This window comes from Leuresthes tenuis, unplaced genomic scaffold, assembly GCF_036924035.1.
Source record: "Leuresthes tenuis unplaced genomic scaffold, fLeuTen1.0.hap1 SCAF_17, whole genome shotgun sequence".
NCBI lineage: Eukaryota > Metazoa > Chordata > Actinopteri > Atheriniformes > Atherinopsidae > Leuresthes > Leuresthes tenuis.
Genome location: NW_027325371.1, coordinates 27,535,248 through 27,544,351, shown reverse-complemented (window position 1 = coordinate 27,544,351; position 9,104 = coordinate 27,535,248). Strand labels below are relative to the sequence as shown.

At 42.2% G+C, this 9,104-nt stretch overlaps 1 non-coding gene across 1 annotated transcript; it reads right to left on the bottom strand.

The window, feature by feature from the left end:
• Positions 1 to 4,296: 4,296 nt before the first annotated feature.
• LOC140274267 (U5 spliceosomal RNA) lies at positions 4,297 to 4,410 on the bottom strand. Its single transcript, XR_011908236.1, has one exon. It is a non-coding gene; the product is annotated as a U5 spliceosomal RNA (small nuclear RNA).
• Positions 4,411 to 9,104: the final 4,694 nt, after the last annotated feature.

Here is a 9,104-nt window from a genome sequence, read left to right as displayed (position 1 = left end):
CAAACTATAGTCAGACATTCACACCTTGCAGCTGAACCTCCGCTCCCTGTTTTGATCATGTATGGTCTGGCAATACTACCTTTTCTTCCCCCGTTTGTGAGTAATTATGGCTGGACATTCACACCTACTTGCAGTCGAACAGCTCTGCTCCCGCTTTTGATTATGTTTGGTTGGATATTCGAACCTTTTCTTAACTGCTTTTTACAAACCATGGTCGTACTTTCACACCTTCTTGTAGCCGAACAACTCCGCTCCCGCTATTGATTTTGTACAGTCAGGTATTTTAACCTTTTCTTACCCGCTTTTTACCGACTATGGTCGGACATTCACACCGTCTTACAGCGGAACACCTCCGCTCCCGCTTTTTATGGTGTATAGTCGGGCATTTGAACCTTTTCTTACCCGCTATTTACAAACTATGGTAGGACATTCAAACTTTCGTGTATCCGAAAACCTCCGCTCTCTCTTTTGATCATACATTGTCGGACATTCGCACCTTTTCTTACCAGCTTTTTACAAACCATGGTCGGACTCTCACACCTTCTTGTAGCCGAACACATCCGCTCCCGCTATTGATTGTGTACAGTCGGGTATATTAACCTTTTCTTACCCGCTTTTTACCAAGTATGGTTGGACATTCACACCTTCGTACAGCGGAACACCTCCGCTCCCTCTTTTGATGGTGTATGTTCGGGCATTCAAACCTTTTCTTACCCGCTTTTTCCAAACTATGGTCGGCTATTCACAGCTTCCTCTCCACCCACCATACTTGTATGGTGGGATATTCACACCCACTTGCATCCGAAGACCTCCGCCCCAAATTTTGTTGATATTTAGTCGGACATTCGCACCTTACCCGCTTTTGGCAAACTATGGCCTTCTTGCAGCCAAACAACTCTGATCTTGCTTTTGATGATGTAAGGTTGGGCATTCAGACCTTGCTTCACCTGCTTTTCACCAAATATAGTCGGACATTCACACCTTCTTGCAGCCGAACACTTCCGCTCCACCTTTTAGTGTTCTATCACACCTTTTTTTTCACCGCATTTTATACATTATGGTTGGAAATTTTCAACCACTCTCATCCGAAGACCTCTCCTCCCGCTTTTGTTAATATATTTGAACTTTAGTTTGACATTCAAACCTTCTTGCAGCTGAACCACCTCCGCTCCCTGTTTTGATCATATATGGTCTGGCTACGACCTTTTCTTACCCGTTTGTGAGTAATTATGGCTGGACATTCACACCTACTTGCAGTCGAACACAACCTCTCTCGCTTTTGATGATGTATGGACCGGCATTTTTACCTTTTCTAACACATTTTTCAGCAATTATGGTCGGAGATTCACACCTACTCACAGCCGAACAACTCTGCTCCCGCTTTTGATTATGTTTGGTTGGATATTCGAACCTTTTCTTAACTTCTTTTTACATATTTTGGTTGGACGTTCACACCTTCTTGTAGCCGAACACTTCCACTCCTGCTTTTGATGATGTATGGTTGGGCATTCACACCTTTTTTTTGCCCATTTTTCAGGAATTATGGGTGGACATTCACACCTTGCAGCTGAACACCTCCTATCCCACTTATGATCATGTGCGGTTTGATTTTCGAAAAGTTTCTTTCATGTTTTCTAGCAATTATTGATGGACATGTAGACCTTCTTGCAGCTGAACACCTCCGCTCCCGCTTTTGATCATACATTGTCAGGCATTCGCACCTTGTCTTACCCACTTTTTACAAACTTTAGTCGAACAGTCACACCTTTTTGCAGCCGAACACCACCTCTCCCGCTTTTGATGATGTATGGTCCAGCATTCTTACCTTTTCTAACACATTCTTCAGCAATCATGGTCGGACATTCACACCTACTCAGAGCCGAACACCTCCGCTCCCGCATTTGATGGTGTATAGTCGGGCATTCTCACCCTTTCTCATCAGCTTTTTACAAATTATGATCTGACATTCACACCTGCTTTTGATAATGTATTGTTAGGCATTCGCACCTTTTTTTTTACCCATTTTTCATGAATTATGGGTGGACATTCACACCTTCTTGCAGCCGAACACCTCCTCTCCCGCTTATGATCATGTGCGGTTTGATATTCGAAAATTTACTTTCTTGTTTTAAAGCAATTATTGATGGACATTCAAACCTTCTTTTTGATGGTGTATAGTTGGGCTTTCGAGCCTTTTCTTCCCGGTTTTTACAAACCATGGTCGGACTTTCACACCTTCTTGTAGCCGAACAACTCCGCTCCCGCTATTGATTGTGTACAGTCGGGTATTTTAACCTTTTCTTACCCGCTTTTTACCAACTATGGTCGGACATTCACACCGTCTTACAGCGGAACACCTCTATTCCCGCTTTTGATGGTGTATAGTCGGGCATTCGAACCTTTTCTTACCCGCTTTTTACAAACTATGGTGGGACATTCAAACCTTCTTGTATCCGAAAACCTCCGCTCTCTCTTTTGATCATACATTGTCGGACATTCGCACCTTTTCTTACCCGCTTTTTACAAACCATGGTCGGACTATCACATCTTCTTGTAGCCGAACACATCCGCTCCCGCTATTGATTGTGTACAGTCGGGTATTTTAACCTTTTCTTACCCGCTTTTTACCAAGTATGGTCGGACATTCACACCTTCGTACAGCGGAACACCCACTTGCATCCGAAGACCTCCGCCCCAAATTTTGTTGATATTTAGTCGGACATTCGCACCTTACCCGCTTTTGGAAAACTATGGCCTTCTTGCAGCCAAACACCTCTGATCTCGCTTTTGATGATATAAGGTTGGGCATTCAGACCTTGCTTCACCTGCTTTTCACCAAATATAGTCGGACATTCACACCTTCTTGCAGCCGAACACTTCCGCTTTTAGTGTTCTATGAGGCATTCACATTTTTTTTCACCGTATTTTATAGATTATGGTTGGAAATTCTCACCCACTCTCATCCGAAGACCTCTCCTCCCGCTTTTGTTAATATATAGTCGGGCATTCGAACCTTTTCTTACCCGCTTTTTACAAATTATAGTCGAACATTCACACCTACTTGCAGCTGAATACTTCCGCTCCACCTTGTAGGTATGTATGGTTGGCATTTGCACCTCTTTTTATACTGATTGCTGAAGATTAAGTTGTACTTTCTCAAACTACAACTTTTTTTTATTTGTTGAAACTTGATTTGAAGTGGATAAATAAGGAGGACAAACAGTTTTAAGTCAGGCTGATAGAAGGAATTAATTTTATAGCAAAATCTGTACTTCATCATATGTCGAGAGATGCTTATTGCTGAAGAAGTTCTTTCTCATTCTACAAAGTACAACGTTGTTTATCGTTGAAACTTGATTAGACATGAATAAATATGAAGGACAAAGCAGTCTTAACTTGGTTTGAGTTAATGAATTCGTTTTATAGGAGAATCCGAATTCGTGCATAACTCATAAAATAGAGCTTATTTTCGGATTCCTGAAGAATGATTCTGGTTCTTTCTAATAATACAAAGTTTGTTGTTTATTGTTGAAACTTCATCAGAAGTGAAGAAATAAATGAATGCCTATCAACAAATTGACCTTCTGTTGACCTTCGGGGAGGTGAGTATCTTCACTAGACTCACCTGTCTGCTCTTCCTCCTCATTTAGCGTAGCTCCACCCTCTGCCTGTGAATTCTCACAGACTTCAACACTGAGTGGTGAGGCCTCTACAGGCCCCTCCCCTTTTTGCTCCTCACTTCCAATCCAAGCTTTTGGCGGGAAGTTTGAATTTATTGGGTCAACCTCTTCACTTTGTTCACCAACTGCCACCTTTGGTCCTTCTCTTTGTTGGCTTGACTGTGGCTTTACCGTCTTTAATTTGTTGGCAAAAGATTTAGGGCAATCTCTGAAGAGGTGATTTAATTCTCCACAGAGATTACATTTCCTGCCATTTGGACACTCTCCAAAAGTTTGCCCAATTTCTCTGCTCTTCCCACATAACACCTTGGTACAAGCCTCAACCAGGTGCCCATGCTCACCACACTTGCGGCAGAACTTGGGCTGCCCCTGGTAGTGGATGTAACCTCGGTTTTCAAGGTGGCCAGAGTGTCGCCCACCCGCTGCACTGAGCACTCTTCAGCCCTTTTAAATGGTATAACTTTGCACTCCCGCACGCTCCAGCAAGAACCATTCAAGCAACAACTTTGCACTCCAGCTTCGAACATCGGCACAGTCGCAACAAGTAAGGCGACTCTACTCAGAGAAGTCACTCTGCACAGTAACAAGATTTCTTTTGCACAGACAGAAAGGGCTTCACCCGCAAAGGTAAAGCCTGCCAAAAATAGAAACAACTCATTAGTGCTGCTCTCCACAGAAATCTTTAGTAAAAGGCGAAAGACTTGTACGTTATGAAGAGAAACCAGAGTACGATTATCCGTCACTGCGGGAGCAGGGCATCAGGCTTGTTGGCATAGCCACCTTCCCCATGGTGAGCTTTGCTTGGTTGAGACGCTTGCCCCCCCCCCCCTTGCTCCTCGGCTGACCAAGTAGGAACAATCGGGCCCTATTCGATGGCTGCCTTGTCTTTTACTCTGTGCAAAAGACAAGGCAGCAACAAAAACACCACGAGAATCCCGTATTGAGGCTTTGTTCTGACCGCTCATTCGGGGTCGCATTTCTTTCAAGCAATTCTCCTGGTTAGCCCACACTCGGCTCGCTCCCATAGCCGTGTTAAAGTCTACTTCGCATTCACTCTCTTTTCCCATCAGACTCTTGGGATTTTATCTATAAAATGAATTCCTTCACTCAAACTATGTGAAAACTGCTTTGTCCTTAATATTTACCATGTCTAGAAAGATTTAAACAAAAAAAACAACGTTGTACTTTGCAGTAAAAGAAAGAGCAAATCTAAAGTTTCAGGAATCCGAGAATAAGCTTACTTTCATGAGTTCTTCACGATTTCGGATTTTGCTATAAAATGAATTCCTTCACTCAAACTAAATTAAAACTGCTAAACCGCTAATCTGTTATATGTAAGGCAGATGTCAAATTCACCGAAATAGGATCAAAGGGTATTCGGCCAATCGAGCTGTAGCAACTTCGGTAAAAGAGTATAAGTTGAAGAGTTTGTGAATAAAGGTGTGCGCACACATAGTGTGCTGTACGAAAATAGGCAGGGAGCAATGCCGGCTGGGGTATATGTTCTTGTATGTTGTCTGACTGTTTGATTTGAATGTGTTGTGTAAGTGTCCTGTTGAATGTTACATGTTTGGGCTTTGACACGCTTCACTGTGGTTGTTAACTGTGTGGTGTGTCCTGAAATGTTATATGTTTGGGCTGTGTGACATGCTTAATGCTTGTCAGTAGCTACCCACTTATTCATATACTATCAAAGTATGTCCGGACTTCTTATGTTGTCAGTTCCCATCAAAAGCGGAAGCGGAGGTCTTCGGATGCAAGTGGGTGTGAATATCCCACCATACAAGTATGGTGGAGAGGAAGCTGTGAATGGCCGACCATAGTAAAAGGCGGGTGAGAGAAGGTGCGAATGCCTAACCATACATCATCAAAAGAGGGAGCGGAGGTGTTCCGCTGTAAGACGGTGTGAATGTCCGACCATAGATGGTAAAAAGCGGGTAAGAAAAGGTTAAATTACCCAACTGTACACAATCAAAAGAGGGAGCGGAGTTGTTCAGCTAAGAGAAGGTGTGAAAGTCCGAACTTGGTTTGTAAAAAGCGGGTAAGAAAAGGTTCGTATGCCCGAATATACACCATCAAAAGCGGAAGCGGAGGTGTTCGGCTGCAAGATATTGTGAACGTCCGACCAAAGTTTGTAAAAAGCAGTTAAGAAAAGGTTCGAATATCTAACCAAACATAATCAAAAGCGGGAGCAGAGCTGTTCGACTGGAAGTAGGTGTGAATGTCAGATCATAATTTTCAAAAAGCTGATGAGAAAGGGTGAGAATGCCCGACTATACATCATCAAATGCGGTAGCGGAGTTGTTCGGCTGTGAGTAGGTGTGAATCTCCGACCATAATTGCTGAAAAATGTGTTAGAATAGGTAAAAATGCCGGTCCATACATCATCAAAAGCGAGAGAGGTTGTGTTCGGCTGCAAGTAGGTGTGAATGTCCAGCCATAATTACTCACAAACGGGTAAGAAAAGGTAGTATTGCCAGACCATATATGATCAAAACAGGGAGCGGAGGTGGTTCAGCTGCAAGAAGGTTTGAATGTCCGACTAAAGTTCAAATATATTAAAGAAAGCGGGAGGAGAGGTCTTCGGATGAGAGTGGTTGAAAATTTCCAACCATAATGTATAAAATGCGGTGAAAAAAAGGTGTGATAGAACACTAAAAGGTGGAGCGGAAGTGTTCGGCTGCAAGAAGGTGTGAATATCCGACTATATTTGGTGAAAAGCAGGTGAAGCAAGGTCTGAATGCCCAACCTTACATCATCAAAAGCGAGATCAGAGGTGTTTGGCTGCAAGAAGGCCATAGTTTGCCAAAAGCGGGTAAGGTGCGAATGTCCGACTAAATATCAACAAAATTTGGGGCAGAGGTCTTCGGATGCAAGTGGGTGTGAATATCCAACCATACAAGTATGGTGGAGAGGAAGCTGTGAATAGCCGACCATAGTTTGGAAAAAGCGGGTAAGAAAAGGTTTGAATACCCGAACATACACCATCAAAAGAGGGAGCGGAGGTGTTCCGCTGTACGAAGGTGTGAATGTCCGACCATAGTTGGTAAAAAGCGGGTAAGAAAAGGTTAAAATACCCGACTGTACACAATCAATAGCGGGAGCGGAGTTGTTCGGCTACTAAAAGGTGTGAAAGTCCGACCCTGGTTTGTAAAAAGTGGGTAAGAAAAGGTTCGAATGCCCGAACACACACCAACAAAAGAGGGAGCGGAGGTGTTCGGCTGCAAGAAGGTCTGAATATCCGACCAAAAATTAATGAAAAATGGGTAAGAAAAGGTGCAAATGCCAAATAATACATCATCAAAAGCAGGAGCGGATGTGTTCGGCTACAAGAAGGTTTGAATGTCCAACCATAGTAAGTAATAGGCGGGTAAGAAAAGGCTCGAATGCCCGACTATATACCATCAAAAGCGGAAGCGGAGGTGTTCGGCTGCAAGACGGTGTGAACGTCCGACCAAAGTTTGTAAAAAGCAGTTATGAAAATGTTCGAATATCCAACCAAACATAATCAAAAGCGGGAGCAGAGCTGTTCGACTGCAAGTAGGTGTGAATATCAGATCATAATTTGCAAAAAGCTGTTGAGAAAGGGTGAGAATGCCCGACTATACACTATCAAATGTGGGAGCGGAGTTGTTCGGCTGTGAGTAGGTGTGATTCTACAACCATAATTGCTGAAAAATGTGTTAGAAAAGGTAAGAATGCCGGACCATATATCACCAAAAGCGGGAGAGGTTGTGTTCGGCTGCAAGTAGGTGTGAATGTCCAGCCATAATTACTCACAAACGGGTAAGAAAGGGTACTATTGCCAGACCATATATGATCAAAACAGGGAGCGGAGGTGGTTCAGCTGCAAGAAGGTTTGAATGTCCGACTAAAGTTTGTAAAAAGCGGGTAAGACAAGGTGTGAATTCCCGACAATGTATGATCAAAAGAGGAGTGGAGGTTTTCGGCTGCAAGAAGGTCTGAATGTCCACCCATAATTACTGAAAAATGGGTAAGAAAAGGTGCGAAAGCCCAACCGCACATGATCATAAGTGGATGAGAAGGTGTTCGACTGCAAGTAGGTGTGAATGTAAGATCATAATTTGTAAAAAGCGGGTAAGAAAAGGTAAGAATGCCCAACCATAAATTATCAAAAGCGGCAGCAGAGTTTCGACTGGTATTTATCAATGTCTAGATAGTTCTGCACGATTTCGGATTTTATGTATAAAATGAATTCCTTCACGCAAGCTAAGTTAACACTGCTTTGTCATTCATATGTACCCATTTCTACATATATTTCAAGCATAAACTTCCTCATACTACCCTGAATGAGAAAGAGCCACACTTGTGATTAAGCCATACGCCCCTTTTGAGGAGTTCTGCATGATTTGGGATTTTATCTATAAAATCAATTCCTTCACTCAAACTATGTTAAAACGGCTTTTACCTTCATATTTATCAATATCTCGATAGATTTAAACAAAAAAACAACGTTGTACTTTGCAGTAAAAGAAAGAGCCAATCAAAAGTTTTAGGAATCCGAGAATAAGCTTATTTTCATGAGTTCTGCACGATTTCGGATTTTATGTATAAAATGAATTCATTCACTCAAACCAAGTTAAAACTGCTTTTTCATTCATATTTATCAATGTCTAGATCGACTTCAACAAAGAACAACATTGTATTTTGCAGTAGAAGAAAGAGCAAAACTGAAGGATCAGGAATCCGAGAATAAGCTTATTTTCTTATGGGCAAGTGGGAACTGCTTTGTCCTTCGTATTTATCAATGTGTAGATGGATTTCAACTTCTTCTACTGCAAAGTCCAATGTTTTTCTTTGTTGAAGTCGATCTAGACATTGATGAATATGGAAGGACAAAGCAGTTTTAACTTGGTTTGAGCAAAGCAATTCATTTTATAGCAAAATCCGAAATCGTGCAGAACTCATGAAAGCAGGCTTATACTCGGATTCCTGAAACTTTAGATTTGTTCTTTCTTTTACTGCAAAGTACAACGTTGTTTTTTTGTTTAAATCTTTCTAGACATGGTAAATATGAAGGACAAATCAGTTTTAACATAGTTTGAGTGAAGTAATGCATTTTATAAGCAAAATCCCAAATCATGCAAAACTCACGAAAAGCTTTTTCTCGCTTTTCACTGCTTTTTACAAACTTTGGTCGGACGTTCACACCTTCTTGCATCCGAACACCTCCGTTTCCGCTTTTGATGATGTATATTCGGGCATTCGAACCTTTTATTACCCGCTTTTTACAAACCATTGTTGGACATTCAAACCTTCTTGCAGCTGAACCACCTCCGCTCCCTGTTTTGATCATATATGGTCTGGCAATAGTACCCTTTCTTACCCGTTTGTGAGTAATTATGGCTGGACATTCACACCTACTTGCAGCCGAACACAACCTCTCCCGCTTTTGGTGATATA